This window comes from Pseudophryne corroboree, unplaced genomic scaffold (genome assembly GCF_028390025.1).
Source record: "Pseudophryne corroboree isolate aPseCor3 unplaced genomic scaffold, aPseCor3.hap2 scaffold_1262, whole genome shotgun sequence".
Taxonomy (NCBI): domain Eukaryota; kingdom Metazoa; phylum Chordata; class Amphibia; order Anura; family Myobatrachidae; genus Pseudophryne; species Pseudophryne corroboree.
Genome location: NW_026967888.1, coordinates 76750 through 100217, shown reverse-complemented (window position 1 = coordinate 100217; position 23468 = coordinate 76750). Strand labels below are relative to the sequence as shown.

At 49.4% G+C, this 23468-nt stretch overlaps 1 protein-coding gene across 1 annotated transcript in view; it reads left to right on the top strand.

Moving 5' to 3' along the window:
* Positions 1-14803: 14803 nt before the first annotated feature.
* The window catches only part of LOC134993219 (uncharacterized), a 45135-nt gene continuing 36470 nt past the window's right edge, over positions 14804-23468 (top strand). Inside the window, exon 1 of the mRNA XM_063950853.1 lies at positions 14804-14878. The gene's annotated coding sequence lies outside the window, so the exon portion shown is untranslated. The remainder of the gene's footprint in view (positions 14879-23468) is intronic.

Sequence of the window (23468 nt, the reverse complement as noted above, 5' to 3'; positions counted from 1 at the left end):
AAAATCCTAACTTCATAGCAAATTTACTTGGCGCAGTCGCAGTGCGGACTTTGCGCATGCGCACTAAGCGGAAAATCGCTGCGATGCGATTAAATTTACCGAGCGAACAACTCGGAATGACCACCTAAATACGGTGGCTTGCACGACAAAGCACCCAAATCTGAAACACGCCTTGAGGACGCTAAGGCTAAAAGAAAAATTGTTTTCCCAAGTGAGAAATTTAATATCCACTTGTTGTAAGGGTTCATAATAAAAAGACTAAGAAATCTAAAAACCAGATTCAAGTCTTATGGCGCAGTAGGTGGAGTGAATGGAGGCTGAACTCTGAGGACACACTGCATAAAGGTGTGAACCGACAGCAATAGGGCCAATCTACTATGAAAATAAATGGACAACGCCGATATCTGCACTTTTAGTGTGGATAAACTCAGACCTCTATCTAACCCCATCTGTAGAAATAACAAAAGATGGGATAACTTAGAAGATGATGTCGGAAACTTCCGAGCTTCACACCAACCTACATAGGCACGCCAAATTCTGTAATAATGAGCTGCCGTAACCGGCTTCCTAGCTCGTAACATGGTTGGTATAACCGATTCTGGAATGCCCTCTCTTCTTAAGAGGGCTGTCTCAACAGCCACCCCGTCAAACACGGGCGCGCTAAATCGGGGTAGAGAACGGACCCTGCTGTAACAGGTCCGAAGTAGTGGAAGCGGCCAAAGACCGACTGCGAGTAGACCGCGGAGATCAGAGAACCAAGCTCTCCGAGGCCAAAGAAGCGCCACTAGTATAACTGTGATGGACTCTCCTTTGATCCGTTTTAGCCACAGAGGTCGCAGCAGAAACGGTGGAAACAGATACACAAGACTGTATGGCCACGTGATTGTGAGAGCATCCACCGCCACTGCCTTTGGATCTCTCGTTCTGGACACGACCTGGGGCGTTTGATGATTGTGGCGAGATGCCATCAGGTCCACCTGCGGGTAACTCCACTTCTGGACCAGCATGTGAAACAATTCTGGATATAATGCCCATTCTCCTGGATAAAAATTCAGACGGCTGAGATAATCCGCCTCCAAGTTGTCCACTCCCGGAATGACTACTGCCGACAATATCATTTGGTGATACTCGGCCCAATAGAGGATTCAAGCTACTTCCTGCATTGCCATACGGCTTTTCATTCCTCCTTGTTTGTTGATGTATGCGACCGCCGTCACATTGTCTGACTGCACATGAACAGCCTGAGACCGAAACATGTGTACTGCTTGTCGTAGCGCATTGTAAATTGCCCGGAGTTCCAGGACATTTATAGACAGCAATCTTTCGTGATCCACTGGAGCTGATAATTTTGAACTACAGCTCCCCAACCTCTGAGACTCGCGTCCGCCGTGAGAATTATCCAATTCCAGGCGCCGAACCGTTAGTTAAATAATTAGTAAGTGAGTGTATATCCATGTTTTAGACATGGCAGGGAAACTGCTTATTAGTAATTGCTGGAGTCATACAAAAAAAAATACAAAGACAGACAACTTGCACGACTCAGTAAATAGCACTAAGGTGTCTCTATAAATATATATCTGGCCAAGTGCAGTGCACACCAGCCATATGCCTGCTCCCAAATTCCCCTTAACACCCCTGTGCCTTCAATGGAGGAGAGATGTAACACAGGAAATTCTGGAAATACAACAGGAAAAACAACAGGAAGCATGGTTAATCTTGTTTTAACAAAGACTTCATAGCCTATTGTAATACATATGCAGCGCTGCTGTATTCCCTTTATCAATAAGAGTTGAAACATGATTTTTTACCCAGTGACCCTGACATTTGTGTGTGCAGGGAACATCACTGTGGCAGCTAAGTTACTCATACTCACTAGGCTATGGAGCCTGCCTTTTGACTCTCATTTGTGTGCACCCCCCCCCCCCGCGCTCCGTGTACCGTTCTCTATACACGGAGCCGGGCTATGATGGAGAGGGACCCCGTAGCGGCATCAAGGGTCTGGGAGCGCGCTGCATAGAGCCGTGGAGCGGCCTATGCATAAAACCACATGGCTGACGCGGCTCAGACCGGCGGGGGAGACAGCTTAAACAGCGGCGCTGGAAGCGGCGGCGGGCGGCCACACACACAGTATCCCACACAGCGGGGCGGCAGCGTGAGCTGACCGCCCCGTTCAACATACCTGGACCCTGTGGTGAGGGCTATGACGGGCTTCTCTGTAAGTTCCATCCAGCCTTTACTGCAGGTTTTAGTCCTGCATGTGGTAGTGAGAGAGCTCTTTTTTAGAGAGGTCCGACGCCCACAGCTGCTATAGCAGCCTTCACTATCCCGGACCCACGCCTATTGGAAGGGGGGAAGGGATGTGTTAAATCGTTGAAAAAAGAAAAAACTTAGAAAAAAATTCCAATGAAACGTGGACAAACTCCACAAGCCTTCTAACTGTGTCGAGCACAGAAAAGACACTGAGGTACTCAGGGATATGGAGGGGAGGTGTAGTTTCAAAATGTATTTATTCAGTGCCTACTTCCTGTGGAAGCCATCCATATCCCAAGAGTACTCCAGTGACCCCTAGTGGATGAAAAAGAAAACTATATACAAGTATTCCAGAAGTAGTCCGCACTTGTGACGGGCGACCAGCATCCGCTACGGACTACGAGAAAAAGATTTACCGGTAGGTTTAAAATCTTATTTTCTCTAACGTCCTAGAGGATGCTGGGGACTCCGTAAGGACCATGGGGATTATACCAAAGCTCCAAAACGGGCGGGAGAGTGCGGATGACTCTGCAGCACCGATTGAGCAAACAAGAGGTCCTCCTCAGCCAGGGTATCAAACTTATAGAATTTTGCAAAGGTGTTTGAACCCGACCAAGTAGCAGCTCGACACAGCTGTAGTGCCGAGACACCTCGGGCAGCCGCCCAAGAAGAGCCCACTTTCCTCGTGGAATGGGCCTTCACCAATTTCGGTAACGGCAATCCAGCCGTAGAATGCGCTTGCTGAATCGTGTTACAAATCCAGCGAGCAATAGTCTGCTTTGAAGCAGGGGCACCAATCTTGTTGGTTGCATGCAGGACAAACAGCGCCTCAGTTTTCCTGACTCTAGCCATCCTGGCCACGTAAATTTTCAAAGCAATAACCACCTCAAGTAACTCGGAATCCTCCAAGTCACGCGTAGCCACAGGCACAACAATAGGTTGGTTCATATGAAAAGATGAGACCACTTTTGGTAGGAATTGAGGACTGGTCCGCAATTCCGCCCTATCCACATGGAATACCAAATATGGGCTCTTATGTGACAAAGCCGCCAATTCTGACACTCGCCAAGGCTAATAACATGACCACCTTCCACGTGAGATATTTCAACTCCACCGTTTTAAGTGGTTCACACCAGTGTGATTTTAGAAAACTTAACACCACGTTAAGGTCCCAAGGTGCCACCGGAGGCACAAAAGGAGGCTGAATATGCAGCACTCCTTTTACAAAAGTCTGAACTTCTGGAAGAGAAGCCAATTCTTTTTGAAAGAAAATGGATAAGGCCGAAATCTGGACCTTAATAGAGCCTAATTTAAGGCCCAAATTCACTCCAGTTTGTAGGAAGTGAAGAAAACGGCCCAGATGGAATTCTTCCGTAGGAGCATTCCTGGCCTCACACCAAGAAACATATTTTCGCCATATAAGGTGATAATGTTTTGACGTTACATCCTTCCTAGCCTTTATCAGCGTAGGGATGAACTCAACCGTAATGCCTTTCTCTGCTGGCATCCGGCGTTCAACCACCATGCCGTCAAACGCAGCCGTGGTAAGTCTTGGAACAGACAGGGCCCCTGCTGCAACAGGTCCTGTCTTAAAGGAAGAGGCCACGGATCTTCTGTGAGCATTACCAGGTCCTCCGTGGCCAATCTGGAACAATGAGGATTGTTCTCACTCCTCTTTGTCTTATTATCCTCAAAACCTTGGGTATTAGAGGAAGAGGAGGAAATACATAGTCCAACCGGAACAGCCACGGTATCACTAGGGCATCTACCGCTACTGCCAGAGGGTCTCTTGATCTTGCGCAATACCTACGAAGCATTTTGTTGAGGCAGGACGCCATCATGTCTATCTGTGGCAGTTCCCACCGACTTGTAATCTGTGCGAAGACTTCCTGATGAAGTCCCCACTCTCCCGGATGTAGGTCGTGTCTGCTGAGGAAGTCTGCTTCCCAGTTGTCCACTCCCGGAATGAACACTGCTGACAGTGCGCTTACGTGATTCTCCGCCCAGCGAAGAAATCTGGTGGCTTTTGCCATCGCCACTCTTCTCCTTGTGCCGCCTTGGCGGTTTACATGAGCCACTGCTGTGACGTTGTCTGACTGGATCAGAACCGGTTGGTCGCGAAGTAAGGTCTCCGCTTGACGTAGGGCGTTGTATATGGCCCTTAGTTTCAGGATGTTGATGTGAAGAAAAGTCTCTTGACTTGACCAAAGACCATGGAAATTTCTTCCCTATGTGACTGCTCCCCAACCTCGGAGGCTTGCGTCTGTGGTCACCAGGATCCAGCCCTGAATGCCGAACCTGCGGCCCTCGAGAAGGTGAGCACTCTGCAGCCACCACAGGAGTGATACCCTGGCCCTGGGGGATAGGGTGATCAACCGATGAATCTGTAAATGTGACCCAGACCACTTGTCCAGTAGGTCCCATTGGAAAGTCCTCGCATGGAACCTGCCGAAGGGAATGGCCTCGTATGATGCCACCATCTTTCCCAGGACTCGAGTGCAGTGATGCACTGACACCTGTTTTGGTTTCAATAGGTTCCTGACAAGAGTCATGAATTCCTGGGCCTTTTCTATCGGGAGATAAACCCTCTTCTGGCCCGTGTCCAGAATCATGCCCAAGAAGGAGAGACGAGTCGTAGGAACCAACTGCGACTTCGGGATATTGAGAATCCAGCCGTGTTGCTGTAACACCTTCAGTGAAAGTGACACGCTGTTAAGCAACTACTCTCTTGATCTCGCTTTTATGAGGAGATCGTCCAAGTACGTGATAATTGTGACACCTTGCTTGCGCAGGAGCACCATCATTTCCGCCATTACCTTGGTGAAAATTCTCGGGGCCGTGGAGAGACCAAACGGCAACGTCTGAAATTGATAATGACAGTCCTGTACCGCAAATCTGAGGTACGCCTGATGAGGTGGATAAATGGGGATATGAAGGTATGAATCCTTTATGTCCAGGGACACCATAAAATCCCCCCTTCCAGGCTTGCGATGACCGCTCTTAGCGATTCCATCTTGAATTTGAACCTTTTCAAGTATAGGTTCAGGGATTTTAAATTTAATATGGGTCTGACCGAACCGTCCGGTTTCGGGACTACAAACATGGTCGAGTAATATCCCTTTCCTTGTTGGAGAAGGGGAACCTTGACCACCACCTGTTGAAGATACAATTTTTGTATTGCATATAACACTATCTCTCTTTCCTGGGGAGAAGTTGGTAGAGCCGATTTGAAAAATCGGTGAGGAGGCACTTCTTCGAATTCCAGCTTGTAACCCTGAGAAACAATTTCTATTGCCCAGGGATCCACCTGGGAGTGAACCCAGATGTGGCTGAAACTCCGAAGACGTGCCCCCACTGGGCCGGACTACGCCAGTGGAGCCCCAGCGTCATGCGGTAGATTTTGTAGAGGCCGGGGAGGACTTCAGTTCCTGGGAACTAGCTGTGCTGTGCAGCTTTTTTCCTCTGCCCCTACCTCTGGCAAGAAAGGACGCACCTCGCACTTTCCTGTTTCTTTGTGACGAAAAGGACTGCATTTGATAATACGGAGCTTTCTTATGCTGTGAGGGAACATAAGGTAAAAAATTTGATTTTCCAGTTGTAGCTGTGGAGACTAGGTCCGAGAGACCTTCCCCAAACAATTCCTCACCCCTATAAGGTAAAACCTCCATATGCCTTTTTGAGTCGGCATCACCTGTCCATTGCCGTGTCCATAGGACTCTTCTGGCAGAAATCGACATAGCGTTTATTCTAGAACTCAGTAGACTAATGTCTCTTTGAGCATCTCTCATATATAGGACAGAATCTCTTATATGCCCCAGGGTCAATAAAACAGTATCCCTATCTAGGGTATCCATCCCCTCAGATAAGGTATCCGTCCATGCCGCTACAGCACTACACACCCAGGCCGACGCAATTGCCGGTCTAAGTAAGGTACCTGAATGTGTATAAATGGACTTCAGGGTAATCTCCTGTTTGCGGTCAGCAGAATCTTTGAGGGTAGCCATATACTGGGACAGGAGGGCTACCTTCTTGGATAAGCGTGTTAATGCTTTGTCCGCCCTAGGGGAAGATTCCCATCGTAACCTGTCAGTTGATGGGAAAGGATACGCCATAAGAATCCTTTTGGAAATCTGCAGTCTTTTATCTAGAGATTCCCAAGCTTTTTCACATAACTCGTTCAGCTCGTGTGAGGGGGGAAAGGTTACCTCAGGCTTCTTTCCCTTGTACATATGTACCCACTTGTCAGGGACAGGGGGTTCCTCTGTGATGTGCAAAACATCTTTTATTGCCATAATCGTATATCGAATAGATTTTGCTAATTTCGGCTGTAACTTTGCATCATCGTAATCGACACTGGAGTCAGTATCCGTGTCGGTATCTGTGTCAACAATCTGGGATAGTGGGCGCTTATGAGACCCTGACGGTCCCTGCGACATAGGATCAGGCACGGGTTGAGACCCGGACTGTCCCAAAGCTTCAGCCTTGTCTAATCTTTTGTGCAATGAGTTTACACTAGCATTTAAAACCTTCCACATATCCATCCAGTCAGGTGTCGGCGGAGACACCACATTCCCGCTCCTCTCTAACATAGACTTCTTCCTCAGACATGCCGACACACGCGTACTGACACCACACACAGGGGATGCTCTTTCTGAAGACAGTTACCCCACAAGGCCCTTTGGAGAGACAGAGAGAGAGAGTATGCCAGCACACACCCCAGCGCTATATAACCCAGGAATAACACAGTAACTTAATGTTTGCCCAGTAGCGCTGCTGTATGTAATTTTGCGCCGAATTATGTGCCCCCCCCCCCCCCTCTCTTTTCAACCCTCTTGTCTACCGTGGTATAAGCAGGGGAGAGTCCGGAGAGCTTCCTCTCAGCGGTGCTGTGGAGAAAAAATGGCGCTGGTGAGTGCTGAGGGAGCAGCCACGCCCCCTCGGCGGCGGGCTTCTGTCCCGCTTAAAATGTAAAATTGGCGGGGGCTCATACATATATATATATATATACAGTGCCCAGCTGTATATATGTTATATTTTTGCCAAAACGAGGTTTATATTGCTGCCCAGGTCGCCCCCCCTGCGCCCTGCACCCTTACAGTGACCAGAGTATGCGAGGTGTATGGGAGCAATGGCGCACAGCTGCAGTGAAGATCATGAAGTCTTCTGCCGCCTCTGAAGTCTTTCTTCTCACCGGCTTCCATATTCCGGCTCTGCGAGGGGGATGGCGGCGCGGATCTGGGACGGACGACGAGGGTGAGATCCTGCGTACCAATCCCTCTGGAGCTAATGATGTCCAGTAGCCTAAGAAGCAGGACCTAGCTTCAGAGAGTAGGGCTGCTTCTCTCCCCTCAGTCCCACGATGCAGTGCTGTGCGCTACCAGGAGTCTTCTGCTGCCGATTTTGACGTCTTTTTGCTTCAACCCACCGGCTTCTGTCTTCTGGCTCTGCGAGGGGGACGGCGGCGCGGCTCCGGGCGACCAAGGTTAGGTTCCTGTGTTCGATCCCTCTGGAGCTAATGGTGTCCAGTAGCCTAAGACGCGCAACCTAGCCGCAGTTAGTAGGTTTGCTTCTCTCCCCTCAGTCCATCGATGCAGGGAGTCTGTTGCTAGCAGTGCTCCCTGAAAATAAAAAACCTAATAAAATACTTTCTTTACAGGAAACTCAGGAGAGCTCCCTGCAGTGCACCCATCTCCTCTGGGCACCGTATCAAACTGAGGTTTGGAGGAGGGGCATATAGGGAGGAGCCAGTGCACACCAAGAACTAGCGTCTTTCTTAAAGTGCCCATGTCTCCTGCGGAACCCGTCTATCCCCATGGTCCTTACGGAGTCCCCAGCATCCTCTAGGACGTTAGAGAAAACAGGACACTACAGGACGCTCCCCCTGTATAATAATAACAGGACACTACAGGCCGCTCCCTCTGTATAATAACAATAATAATAACAATAATAACAGGGCACCACAGGCCGCTGCCCCTGTATAATAACAACAACAATAAGACACCACAGGCTGCTCCTCCTGTATAATAATAATAATAATAATAATAGGACACCACAGGCCGCTCCTCCTGTATAATAATAATAACAGAACACCACAGGCCGCTGCCCCTGTATAATAATAATAACAGGACACCACAGGCTGCTCCCCCTGTATAATAATAATAACAGGACACCACAGGCTGCTCCCCCTGTATAATAATAATAATAATAATAATAGCAGGACACAACAGGCTGCTCCCCCTGTATAATAATAATAATAGCAGGACACCACAGACTGCTCCCCCTGTATAATAATAATAATAATAATAAGAATTTACTCACCGGTAATTCTATTTCTCGTAGTCCGTAGTGGATGCTGGGACTCCGTAAGGACCATGGGGATTAGCGGCTCCGCAGGAGACAGGGCACAAAAGTAAAGCTTTAGGATCAGGTGGTGTGTACTGGCTCCTCCCCCTATGACCCTCCTCCAAGCCTCAGTTAGGATACTGTGCCCGGACGAGCGTACACAATAAGGAAGGATTTTGAATCCCGGGTAAGACTCATACCAGCCACACCAATCACACCATATAACCTGTGATCTGAACCCAGTTAACAGTATGATAACAGAGGAGCCTCTGAAAGATGGCTTCCAACAATAACAACCCGATTTTTGTAACAATAACTATGTACAAGTATTGCAGACAATCCGCACTTGGGATGGGCGCCCAGCATCCACTACGGACTACGAGAAATAGAATTACCGGTGAGTAAATTCTTATTTTCTCTGACGTCCTAAGTGGATGCTGGGACTCCGTCAGGACCATGGGGATTATACCAAAGCTCCCAAACGGGCGGGAGAGTGCGGATGACTCTGCAGCACCGAATGAGAGAACTCCAGGTCCTCCTTAGCCAGGGTATCAAATTTGTAGAATTTTACAAACGTGTTCTCCCCTGACCACGTAGCTGCTCGGCAAAGTTGTAATGCCGAGACCCCTCGGGCAGCTGCCCAAGATGAGCCCACCTTCCTGGTGGAGTGGGCATTTACAGATTTAGGCTGTGGCAGGCCTGCCACAGAATGTGCAAGTTGGATTGTGCTACAAATCCAACGAGCAATCGTCTGCTTAGACGCAGGAACACCCAACTTGTTGGGTGCATATAGTATAAACAGCGAGTCAGACTTTCTGACTCCAGCCGTCCTTGAAATATATATTTTTAATGCTCTGACAACGTCCAGCAACTTGGAGTCCTCCAAATCGCTAGTAGCCGCAGGCACCACAATAGGCTGGTTCAAATGAAACGCTGAAACCACTTTAGGGAGAAATTGAGGACGCGTCCGCAGTTCTGCCCTGTCCGAATGGAAAATCAGATATGGGCTTTTGTACGATAAAGCCGCCAATTCTGATACTCTCCTGGCTGAAGCCAGGGCCAGCAGCATGGTTACTTTCCATGTAAGATATTTCAAATCCACCGATTTGAGTGGCTCAAACCAATGGGATTTGAGAAAATCCAAAACTACATTGAGATCCCACGGTGCCACTGGAGGTACCACCGGGGGCTGTATATGTAGTACTCCTTTGACAAAAGTCTGGACTTCAGGAACTGAAGACAATTCTTTCTGGAAGAAAATCGACAGGGCCCAAATTTGAACCTTAATGGACCCCAATTTGAGGCCCATAGACAATCCTGTTTGCAGGAAATTCAGTAATCGACCCAGTTGAAATTCCTCCGTCGGGGCCTTCCTGGCCTCACACCACGCAACATATTTTCTCCAAATGCGGTGATAATGTTGTGCGGTCACTTCCTTCCTGGCCTTAATTAGAGTAGGAATGACTTCCTCTGGAATGCCTTTTTCCCTTAGAATCCGGCGTTCAACCGCCATGCCGTCAAACGCAACCGCGGCAAGTCTTGGAATAGACAAGGTCCCTGCTGAAGCAGATCCCTTCTTAGAGGTAGAGGCCACGGATCTTCCGTGAGCATCTCTTGAAGTTCCGGGTACCAAGTCCTTCTTGGCCAATCCGGAGCCACGAGTATTGTTCTTACTCCCCTTTGCCGTATAATTCTCAGTACCTTTGGTATGAGAGGCAGAGGAGGAAACACATACACTGACTGGTACACCCACGGTGTTACCAGAGCGTCCACAGCTATTGCCTGAGGGTCTCTTGACCTGGCGCAATACCTGTCCAGTTTTTTGTTGAGGCGGGACGCCATCATATCCACCTTTGGTTTTTCCCAACGGTTCACAATCATGTGGAAGACTTCTGGATGAAGTCCCCACTCTCCCGGGTGTAGGTCGTGTCTGCTGAGGAAGTCCGCTTCCCAGTTGTCCACTCCCGGAATGAACACTGCTGACAGTGCTATCACATGATTTATCCGCCCAGCGAAGAATCCTTGCAGCTTCTGCCATTGCCCTCCTGCTTCTTGTGCCGCCCTGTCTGTTTACGTGGGCGACTGCGGTGATGTTGTCCGACTGGATCAACACCGGCTGACCCTGAAGCAGAGGTTTTGCCAGGCTTAGAGCATTGTAAATCGCTCTTAGCTCCAGTATATTTATGTGAAGAGACGTCTCCAAGCTTGACCACACTCCCTGGAAGTTTCTTCCCTGTGTGACTGCTCCCCAGCCTCTCAGACTGGCATCCGTGGTCACTAGGACCCAGTCCTGTATGCCGAATCTGCGGCCCTCTAACAGATGAGCACTCTGCAACCACCACAGAAGAGACACCCTTGTCCTTGGAGACAAGGTTATCCGCTGATGCATCTGCAGATGCGATCCGGACCATTTGTCCAGCAGATCCCACTGAAAAATTTGTGCGTGGAATCTGCCGAATGGAATCGCTTCGTAAGAAGCCACCATTTTTCCAAGGACTCTTGTGCATTGATGCACAGACACTTTTCCTGGTTTTAGGAGGTTCCTGACAAGTTCGGATAACTCCCTGGCTTTCTCCTCCGGAAGAAACACCTTTTTCTGAACAGTGTCCAGAATCATTCCCAGGAACAGCAGACGTGTCGTCGGGGTCAATTGAGATTTTGGAAAATTCAGAATCCACCCGTGCTGTTGAAGCACTACTTGGGTTAGTGCTACTCCGACCTCCAGCTGTTCTCTGGACCTTGCCCTTATCAGGAGATCGTCCAAGTAAGGGATAATTAATACGCCTTTTCTTCGCAGAAGAATCATCATTTCGGCCATTACCTTGGTAAAGACCCGAGGTGCCGTGGACAATCCAAACGGCAGCGTCTGAAACTGATAATGACAGTTTTGCACCACGAACCTGAGGTACCCTTGGTGTGAAGGGCAAATTGGGACATGCAGGTAAGCATCCTTGATGTCCAGGGACACCATAAAGTCCCCTTCTTCCAGATTCGCTATCACTACTCTGAGTGACTCCATCTTGAACTTGAATTTTTGTATGTACAAGTTCAAAGATTTCAGATTTAGAATAGGTCTTACCGAGCCGTCCGGCTTCGGTACCACAAATAGTGTGGAATAATACCCCTTTCCCTGTTGTAGGAGGGGTATCTTGACTATCACCTGCTGAGAATACAGCTTGTGAATGGCTTCCAATACCGTCGCCCTGTCTGAGGGAGACGTTGGCAAAGCAGACTTTAGGAACCGGCGAGGGGGAGACTTCTCGAATTCCAACCTGTAACCCTGAGATACTACCTGCAGGATCCAGGGGTCCACTTGTGAGTGAGCCCATTGTGCGCTGAAATTCTTGAGTCGACCCCCCACCGCCCCTGAGTCCACTTGTAAAGCCCCAGCGTCATGCTGAGGGCTTTGCAGAAGCCGGGGAGGGCTTCTGCACCTGGGAGGGAGCTGCTTGCTGCACTCTCTTACCCTTTCCTTTGCCTCGGGGCAGATATGACTGTCCTTTTGCCCGCTTGTTCTTATAGGAACGAAAGGACTGCGGCTGAAAAGACGGTGTCTTTTTCTGTTGGGAGGGGACCCGAGGTAAAAAGGTGGATTTCCCGGCTGTTGCCGTGGCCACCAAATCCGATAGACCAACCCCATATAATTCCTCCCCTTTATACGGCAATACTTCCAAATGCCATTTGGAATCCGCATCACCTGACCACGGTCGCGTCCATAAACTTCTTCTGGCAGATATGGACATCGCACTTACTCTCGATGCCAGAGTGCAAATATCCCTCTGAGCATCTCGCATATAAAGAAAAGCATCCTTTAATTGCTCTATAGTCAATAAAATACTGTCCCTATCCAGGGTATCAATATTTTCAGTCAGGGAATCCGACCAAGCCACCCCAGCACTGCACATCCATGCTGAGGCGATGGCTGGTCGCAGTATAACACCAGTATGTGTGTATATACTTTTCAGGGTAGTTTCCAGCCTCCTATCAGCTGGATCCTTGAGGGCGGCCGTTTCAGGAGACGGTAACGCCACTTGTTTTGATAAGCGTGTGAGTGCCTTATCCACCCTAGGGGGTGTTTCCCAACGCGCCCTAACCTCTGGCGGGAAAGGGTATAATGCCAATAACTTCTTTGAAATTAGCAGTTTTCTATCGGGGGTAACCCACGCTTCATCACACACGTCATTCAATTCCTCTGATTCTGGAAAAACTACAGGTAGTTTTTTCGCACCCCACATAATACCCCTTTTAGTGGTACTTGCAGTATCAGAGATATGCAAAGCCTCCTTCATTGCCGTGATCATATAACGTGTGGCCCTACTGGAAAATACGTTTGTTTCTTCACCGTCGACACTAGATTCGGTGTCCGTGTCGGTACCTGTGTCGACCGACTGAGGTAAAGGGCGTTTTACAGCCCCTGACGGTGTCTGAGACGCCTGGACAGGCACTAATTGATTTGCCGGCTGTCTCATGTCGTCAACAGTTTTCCTCCTCATACATGTCGACTCCCTAGGGGGTGACATCACCATTACCGGCAATTGCTCCGCCTCCACACCAACATCGTCCTCATACATGTCGACACACACATACCGACACACAGCAGACACACAGGGAATGCTCTTATCGAAGACAGGACCCCACTAGCCCTTTGGGGAGACAGAGGGAGAGTTTGCCAGCACACACCCAAGCGCTATAAATATATAGGAACAACCCTACGGAAGTGTTGTTTCCTTTATAGCTGCTTAAATATATATAATATCGCCAAAAAATGCCCCCCCCTCTCTGTATTTTTTACCCTGTTTCTGTAGTGCAGTGCAGGGGAGAGCCTGGGAGCCTTCCTAGCAGCGGAGCTGTGTAGGAAAATGGCGCTGTGTGCTGAGGAGATAGGCCCCGCCCCCTATTTCGGCGGGCTCTTCTCCCGGTTTTCCTGAGACCTGGCAGGGGTTAAATACATCCATATAGCCCCAGGGGCTATATGTGATGTATCTTTAGCCAGAAAAAAAGGTATATCATTGCTGCCCAGGGCGCCCCCCCCAGCGCCCTGCACCCTCAGTGACCGCTGGTGTGAAGTGTGCTGACAACAATGGCGCACAGCTGCAGTGCTGTGCGCTACCTCATGAAGACTGAAAAGTCTTCTGCCGCCGGTTTCTGGACCTCTTCACTCTTCGGCATCTGCAAGGGGGTCGGCGGCGCGGCTCTGGAACCGGACTCCATGGCTGGGCCTGTGTTCGATCCCTCTGGAGCTAATGGTGTCCAGTAGCCTAAGAAGCCAATCCATCCTGCACGCAGGTGAGTTCACTTCTTCTCCCCTAAGTCCCTCGATGCAGTGAGCCTGTTGCCAGCAGGACTCACTGAAAATAAAAAACCTAATAACTTTTTCTAAGCAGCTCTTTAGGAGAGCCACCTAGATTGCACCCTGCTCGGACGGGCACAAAAACCTAACTGAGGCTTGGAGGAGGGTCATAGGGGGAGGAGCCAGTACACACCACCTGATCATAAAGCTTTACTTTTGTGCCCTGTCTCCTGCGGAGCCGCTAATCCCCATGGTCCTGACGGAGTCCCAGCATCCACTTAGGACGTCAGAGAAAATAATATTGGCAGGACACCACAGGCCGCTCCTCCTGTATAATAATAATAACAGAACACCACAGGCCGCTCCTCCTGCATAATAATAATAATAACAGAACACCACAGGCCACTGCCCCTGTATAATAATAATAACAGGACACCACAGGCTGCTCCCCCTGTATAACAATAATTACAGGACACCACAGGCTGCTCCCCCTGTATAACAATAATAACAGGACACCAGAGGCTGCTCCTCCTGTATAATAATAATAACAGGACACCACAGACTGTTCACCCTGTATAGTAAGACGCCATTACCTGATCTTGACGGAGACTGGCCGGGTAGATGTTAGAACCACGTCGCCTAAAGGACCTGAAAAAACTCACTTCCTGTGTATGTGGAACGCACGGGCCGACAGTTGGAACGCACAGGCCGGAAATAGGGCGTGATTGGCACAGGCTACCTCTTGGTGACTGGCCCCTCCCGTCCAACACCCCGGCCACACCTCCCTCTGTAATGAGTATAGCCTTAGATGTCCTCAGTGGAGGAGGCCGGCGGCCATTTTCTTGTAGACCAATCTGGCAGCAGCAATAGGTTCCCTGGCCGTGTAGTGACGTCAGGAGCGGCGTCCATTTTCCGCTGGTCTGAGCTCCGCCTTCCTTCTATCTGTCCCACAAGGCAGCAGGAGCAGAGAGCAGCCATTGCTGTGTCTGGCAGCAGGTAATGATATTATTATTATTATTATTATTATTCTATAGGCTGAGCAGCTCTGGTGTCAGGTTGCTGTACTACAGGGGGAGCAGCCTCTGTTGCCTTGTTATAGTGCAGCTGGAGCAGCCTGTGGTGCAGCATTATGGGCTGTGTAGCAGGGGTGAGGATATAGGGCAGCACACCCCTCTGTGAGTATATATGTATGTATGTATGAATGAATGGGAGCTATGTGTGTAATATGTATGTGTATAGGGAGGAGAGTGATGGTGACATTTATACTCTGTGTAATAGGGGCAAAGGACGCCAAAATGGCCACCGAAGCCGGTTAAAGGGGGAGGGCCGCGAGGGGGTGCGTGGCTGGCGGCGGGAAAGGCAGGGGGCCGGGCAAGTGAGCTCATCCCCGTTTTGACACCTGGGGTAGCCAGCGGGCCAGTGGGGCAGCGCGGTCGTGGGCAGGGGGGCAATACTGGTGCAGCATTCCTAAGGAGCAGCAGGCGGGAGAGGAGGCACTTCTTACCGGTAAGGTTGCCCACCTACCCAGCCGGAGGCTATACCAAGCCTTTCTTCTGCGAAGAACCATATTGCGGTGTAAGCAGGTGAGGGGTAATTTATTGTGATGTGTGTTTAAAATGTTGTCGTTGAGGTCACGTTTAAAAAAAACCCCCAAAACATTAAATAAGAGGTAAATGCAAGAGCTGTTATTGGGTAACGCGTTATTACTGGAATGTTATGTGGGTACAATCAGTGCGGTGATCGAAAAATTGTCACAGTCTTTGTGAGCGGCGTGGGGAAAGTGGTGAGCAAGGCATGGTATGGAATGTTACGTAAGGGGATGGCAGACGGCCAGTCATATTCACTAGGCCGCACGCCTGGCTCCGACTTGGGACGGTTGGGTCGCACGGGCTGCGTGCCAGTTCAAGGTGGTATGCACATGGTGTCGGGGTCCCCAGGTGGGGCAGATGTTGCGTGCCTACTAGGTTTGTCCGAACGCACCCACATACACTGGTAGGCGGGGGGGGGGGGGGGGCGGGATGCGGCGTGCCCACAAAGTTGAGCTGAGCACGCCTTCACCCATAGGTATCCGGGGGGGATGTGGCGCGCCCACGCGGTTTGGCCGGGCACGCCTCTACCCATTTTTACGAACATGGTTATAGGAGCCTTGCTCACTCATTCTTTCCTTGCCCTGCGATTTTATTCTGTATTGGTGTGTTTTCAATAAAGCTGTGACCAAGTTTGCCCAAGATCGTTGTGGTTTCAAGTTATTGGGGAATCTCGCCGGGGGCCAGGGGTCAACGGATAGTCGGCCTCTCACCCTTATAATGGGGAATGAGTCTCAGTATCTAGTGTGTATTATACACAGAAAGTCATAGAAACATAGAATTTGTCGGCAGATAAGAACCACTTGGCCCATCTAGTCTGCCCCTTATTTTTTTTTTTCTTTTTTACTAACCTTATTTGATCCTTATTTCTTTGTAAGGATATCCTTATGTCTATCCCATGCATGTTTAAATTGCTCTACTGTCTTAGCCTCTACCACCTCTGATGGGAGGCTATTCCACTTGTCCACTACCCTTTCTGTGAAATAATTTTTCTGCAAATTTCCCCTGAACCCCCCCCCCCCCCCCCCCTCCAGTCTCAGTGCATGTCCTCGTGTCCTATTGCTTCTCCTCATTTGGAGAATGTTTCCCTCCTGGACTTTGTTAAAACCCTTCATATATTTGAAAGTTTCTATCATGTCCCCCCTTTCCCTTCTCTGCTCCAAACTATACATATTGAGATTTCTTAGTCTTTCTGGGTATGTTTTGTGATGTAGGCCATGCACCATTTTAGTTGCCCTCCCTTGTACAGTTTCTAATGTATTAATATCCTTTTGAAGATATGGCCTCCAGAACTGAATACAGTATTCTAGATGAGGCCGTACCAATGACCTATACAGTGGCATTATTACTTCTTTCTTTCTGCTGCTGATTCCTCTCCCAATGCAGCCAAGCATCTGACTAGCCTTCCTCATTGCCTTGTTACATTGCTTACCTGCCTTTAAGTCATTTGAAATAGTGACTCTTAGATCCCTTTCCTCCTCAGTAGTTTCCAGTATAGTGCCATTAATACTGTATTTAGCTTTAGGATTTTTGAGACCCAAGTGCATGATTTTGCATTTTTTGGCATTAAACTGTAATTGCCAGACTCTTGACCATTCCTCTAGTCTACCTAGATCATGGGTCTTCAACCTGTGGCCCTCCAGCTGTTGTGAAACTACACATGCCAGCATGCCCTGACACAGTTTTGCTATTAAGGTATGCTAAAACCGAGGCAGGGCATGCTGGGATGTGTAGTTCCACAGCAGCTGGAGGGCCACAGGTTGAAGACCCATGACCTAGATCCTCAATCATTTGTTTTACCCCACCTGGTGTGTCTACCCTGTTGGATACCTTTTGTGTCATTTGCAAAAAGGCATACTTTCCCTTTAATGCCATTTGCAATGTCACCAATAAAGATATTAAAAAGCACTGGTCCAAGTACAGATCCCTGGGGTACTCCACTGGTAACATTTCCCTCCTGTGAATGCACTCCATTTACCACAACTCTCTGTTTTCTATCCTTCAACCAAGATCTTATCCATTCAATAATCCTAATATCCAATCCCAAACTTTCAAGTTTATTTAGCAGTCTGCGATGTGGAACTGTGTCAAAAGCCTTACTAAAGTCTAGATAAGCTATATCCATGGCTCCACCTTTATCCATCACTTTAGCCACACAATCAAAAAAGTCAATAAGATTTGTTTGACATGATCTCCCCCCAAGTCACTTATCCGGAAACACAGCGCGCTCTGTCCTTTGTCGCTTATTACACTTATTAATACTTATAATGTGTATCTGGCACTAATAGAGAAATTATGTGTATCTGGCACTACTAGGGGCATTATGTGTATCTGGCACTACTAGGGGCATTATGTGTACCTGGCACTACTAGAGGAATTATGTGTACCTGGCACTACTAGGGGAATTATGTGTACCTGGCACTACTAAGGGATTTATGTGTACCTGGCACTACTAAGGGATTTATGTGTACCTGGCACTACTAGGGGGATTATGTGTACCTGGCACTACAAGAGGAGTTATGTGTACCTGACACTACTAGGGCAATTATGTGTTACTATGAGGGGTATTATGTGTATTTGGCACTACGAAGGGTATTATGTGTACCTGGCACTACTAGAGGAATTATGTGTATCTGACACTACTTGCAGAATTATGTGTATTTGGCACTACTAGGGGTATTAAGTGTACATGGCACTACTAGGGGTATTAAGTGTACATGGCACTACCAGGGGAATTATGTGTACATGGCACTACTAGGAGAATTATGTGTACCTGGCACTACTAGGGGAATTATGTGTACATGGCACTACTAGGGGAATTAGGTGTACCTGGCACTAGTAGGGGTATTATGTGTACCTGACACTACAAGGGGCATTATGTGTATCTGGCACTACTAGGGGTTATTATGTGTGACTGGCACTATACTGGGGCATTATGTGTATCTGTCATTAGTGGGGGCATTATGTGCAGTGGTGCAAGCAGAAAATAATTCTTAGTGGTACTGTGTGGTGCGCCCCACTGCCCAATGGGGCGTGGCCACAGATAATGGTGGCATATGAAGATGATACTCCCCCATGTTTAGTCTCTCTGAGCACATATATGGTGGTTTCTCGCTATGGGGAACCTCTGAACAAATGTATCCTCCCTGGTCAGACAGCATCTTCGGTCGGTATTCACTATTCATGTAGGAAATCTCATGGTACGGAAGATGCTTGTTTGTGTAGGAATATAACCAAAGTCATCGTTATATAACGGAGATTAAGCCAGATTCATGCCACCTGTGTCACCTTCTACCCCCTGCGTCTCCCAGAGACACCATCATCTTCTCCCCTGCCTCCCTCAGTCACACCATCTCCCCTCCCTGAGTCTCTCACCCACACCGTCGTATCACGCCTGCCATATATGTCATCTCCCTCATGCTACTATCAGCCTGTCCCCTTTATATCTGTGTCTCTCAGCCTGCTGTCACCCCCGTTCACTCTGTCTTTCAGCCTGCCCCCTTTACTGTGTCTCTCAGCCTGCTGTCACCCCGTTCACTCTGTGTCTCTCAGCCTGCTGTCACCCCGTTCACTCTGTGTCTCTCAGCCTACTGTCACCCCGTTCACTCTGTGTCTCTCTGCCTGCTGTCACCCCGTTCACTCTGTGTCTCTCTGCCTGCTGTCACCCCATTCACTCTGTGTCTCTTTGCCTGCTGTCACCCTGTTCACTATGTGTCTCTCTGCCTGCTCCCTTTACTGTGTCTCTCAGCCTGCTGTCACCCCGGTCACTCTGTGTCTCTCTGCCTGCTCCCTTTACTGTGTCTCTCTGCCTGCTCCCTTTACTGTGTCTCTCAGCCTGCTGTCACCCCGTTCACTCTGTGTCTCTCTGCCTGCTCCCTTTACTGTGTCTCTCAGCCTGCTGTCACCCCGTTCACTCTGTGTCTCTCAGCCTGCTGTCACCCCGTTCACTCTGTGTTTCTCTGCCTGCTGTCACCCCATTCACTCTGTGTCTCTTTGCCTGCTGTCACCCTGTTCACTATGTGTCTCTCTGCCTGCTCCCTTTACTGAGTCTCTCAGCCTGCTGTCACCCCGTTCACTCTGTGTCTCTCAGCCTGCTGTCACCCCGTTCACTCTGTGTCTCTCAGCCTACTGTCACCCCGTTCACTCTGTGTCTCTCAGCCTACTGTCACCCCGTTCACTCTGTGTCTCTCTGCCTGCTGTCACCCCATTCACTCTGTGTCTCTTTGCCTGCTGTCACCCTGTTCACTATGTGTCTCTCTGCCTGCTCCCTTTACTGTGTCTCTCAGCCTGCTGTCACCCCGTTCACTCTGTGTCTTTCAGCCTGCACCTTTTATTGTGTCTCTCAGCCTGCTGTCACCCCGTTCACTCTGTGTCTTTCAGCCTGCACCTTTTATTGTGTCTCTCAGCCTGCTGTCACCCCGTTCACTCTGTGTCTTTCAGCCTGCACCTTTTATTGTGTCTCTCAGCCTGCTGTCACCCCGTTCACTCTGTGTCTTTCAGCCTGCACCATCCTCACTGTGTCACCCAGCTTGTCCACTTTAATTCTCTGTCTGCACCCCTCCTCCCTTCACTCTGTGTCTCTGCCTGCTCCCTTTACTGTGTCTCTCAGCCTGTCCCCTTTATATCTGTGTCTCTCAGCCTGCTGTCACCCCCGTTCACTCTGTGTCTCTCTGCCTGCTCCTTTTATTGTGTCTCTCAGCCTGCTGTCACCCCGTTCACTCTGTGTCTTTCAGCCTGCACCATCCTCACTGTGTCCACTTTAATTCTCTGTCTGCACCCCTCCTCCCTTCACTCTGTGTCTCTGCCTGCTCCCTTTACTGTGTCTCTCAGCCTGTCCCCTTTATATCTGTGTCTCTCAGCCTGCTGTCACCCCCGTTCATTCTGTGTCTCTCTGCCTGCTCCTTTTATTGTGTCTCTCAGCCTGCTGTCACCCCGGTCACTCTGTGTATTTCAGCCTGCACCATCCTCACTGTGTCACCCAGCCTGTCCCCTTTAATTCTCTTTCTGCACCCCTCCTCCCTTCACTCTGTGTCTCTCTGCCTGCTCCCTTTACTGTGTATCTCAGCCTGCCCACCCCCTTCACTCTGTGTCTCTTATCCTGGACCCCCAGTCCCTTCACTCTGTGTCTCTTGGCCTGGACCCTCACCCCCTTCACTCTGTGTCTCTCATCCTGGACCCCCACCCCCTTCATATAGACACAGAGTGAAGGGGGGTGACCTAAGAATGCCAAATTGATTTCTCACAAATATTTAAAATGCCAGCTCTAATATATATTGCAGACGCCAGGCACATCTTATTACCATATACGATAAAAGTGTGCTGTACATCGCAAAACACTGTATCCCATAAGAGAAAACAATACAACCACGCATTATCTGAGTTCCAAAGCTCATTGATGTATATATTTGTTATTAAAAAGGATATGGATTCAATATATATTACAAAGTACAGTATACCTATAGTTACATGGTTACAACTCACACAGTAAGCAGTTAAAAACATACAGTTACATACAATTACATTTACAATTACAGCGATACAATTACCATTCCCTCCAATGTATCTTATGTCTCCCTCTCTCTGTAAATAAATACAGGAACTGATCTGCTAGCAAGTCCATCATCGTCCTCTGAGACCAAAAAGCAAGTCACTTCCTGTGTGGTCAGCAGAGTATTATCTAGTTTCTGGGGGAGGGGACTCTCTCATTCATGATTGAGTCACTAGTTTCTTTGTATGTGCTGAACATGCTCAGCCCTTGGGGACGTCCAAAGGGGCTGGCTGAGTTTCCTGTTTGGAACTTCTATTGTTCAAAAAAAAAAGTGATTTTAACTTTTATACACTCAATCATAATTATCCGCTGCAATGTCCCACAACTTAATAACAAGCATCAAATTAATCTACACATTACGCTGGTTGTTTCAATAGTAAATATGACAGGTCTATCTTTCTTCGTTCAAATAATACACATTCATGACATTAATGCATTAGATAATTTTAAATCATCATGATGTCTGGCGCTTAATATTATTATAATTATGTGCTGTATGAAATAAGTGTCGAATCCATCTCTGTGGCATGTTCGTGTAAATGCGTGTGTTACCATATATTGCTGTGCTCGCTGCGCGTATTTGCAAGTATAGCGACTTATGATGTGTGTAGTTTGTATGTTCTCTTTATGTAATATTTTTGACTTTGACAACCCCCACCTCTCTTCACTCTGTGTCTCTCATCCTGGACCCCCACCCCCTTCACTCTGTGTCTCTCATCCTGGACCCCCACCCCCTTCACTCTGTGTCTCTCATCCTGGACCCCACCCCCTTCACTCTGTGTCTCTCATCCTGGACCCCACCCCCTTCACTCTGTGTCTCTCATCCTGGACCCCCACCCCCTTCACTCTGTGTCTCTCATCCTGGACCCCCACCCCCTTCACTCTGTGTCTCTCATCCTGGACCCCCACCCCCTTCACTCTGTGTCTCTCATCCTGGACCCCCACCCCCTTCACTCTGTGTCTCTCATCCTGGACCCCCACCCCCTTCACTCTGTGTCTCTCATCCTGGACCCCCACCCCCTTCACTCTGTGTCTCTCATCCTGGACCCCCACCCCCTTCACTCTGTGTCTCTCATCCTGGACCCCCACCCCCTTCACTCTGTGTCTCTCATCCTGGACCCCCACCCCCTTCACTCTGTGTCTCTCATCCTGGACCCCCACCCCCTTCACTCTGTGTCTCTCATCCTGGACCCCCACCCCCTTCACTCTGTCTCTCTCATCCTGGACCCCCACCCCCTTTACTCTGTCTCTCTCATCCTGGACCCCACCCCCTTCACTCTGTCTCTCTCATCCTGGACCCTCACCCCCTTCACTCTGTCTCTCTCATCCTGGACCCCCACCCCCTTCACTCTGTCTCTCTCATCCTGGACCCCCACCCCCTTCACTCTGTCTCTCTCATCCTGGACCCCCACCCCCTTCACTCTGTCTCTCTCATCCTGGACCCCCACCCCCTTCACTCTGTCTCTCTCATCCTGGACCCCCACCCCCTTCACTCTGTCTCTCTCATCCTGGACCCCCACCCCCTTCACTCTGTCTCTCTCATCCTGGACCCCCACCCCCTTCACTCTGTCTCTCTCATCCTGGACCCCCACCCCCTTCACTCTGTCTCTCTCATCCTGGACCCCCACCCCCTTCACTCTGTGTCTCTCATCCTGGACCCCACCCCCTTCACTCTGTGTCTCTCATCCTGGACCCCCACCCCCCTTCACTCTATGGGGGTAATTCAGGCCTGATTACTGCTGTGCATTTTCGCAAGCGATCAGACACAAACTGTGCATGCGTATACACCACAATGCACAGGCGCGTCACGCGGGTACAAAGCGGATCGCCGCTCAGCGATGGGTTTGTGCGAAGGATCCATTCGCACGGCCGTTCGCAAGGAGATTGACAGGAAGAGGGCGGTTGTGGGTGTCAACTGACCGTTTTCAAGGAGTTTGAAAAACGTAGACGTGTCCAGGCATTTGCAGGGCGGGTGTCTGACGTCAATTCCGGTCTCGGACAGGCTGAAGTGATCGCAGCGGCTGAGTAAGTCCTGGGCTGCGCAGAGACTGCACAAAATCTGTTTGTACAGCTCGGCTACACATGCGATTGCACACTTGCGCAGCTAAAATACACTCCCCGCTGTAGGCGGCGATTATCTTTTCTACTGCAGGGTACACTGGGCACCACAAGGAATGGACAATGGGGTGTAGAGTAGGATCTTGATCCGAGGCACCAACAGGCTCAAAGCTTTGACTGTTCCCAGAATGCAGAGCGCCGCCTCCTATATCACCCCACCTCCCTGCACAGGAGCTCAGTTTTGTAGTTGGTGCTGCAGTAAGCAGGCACGTAACAGAGGGGCTGCTCCAGGTAGCCCTAAGAAGAGCTTTTTTTCTGAGGAAAAGTGAAGACTACAAGGGCAGCAGTGGTGTTACATGTCAGGAGACATTCTCTGCTGCAGCTCCAGCTCTCC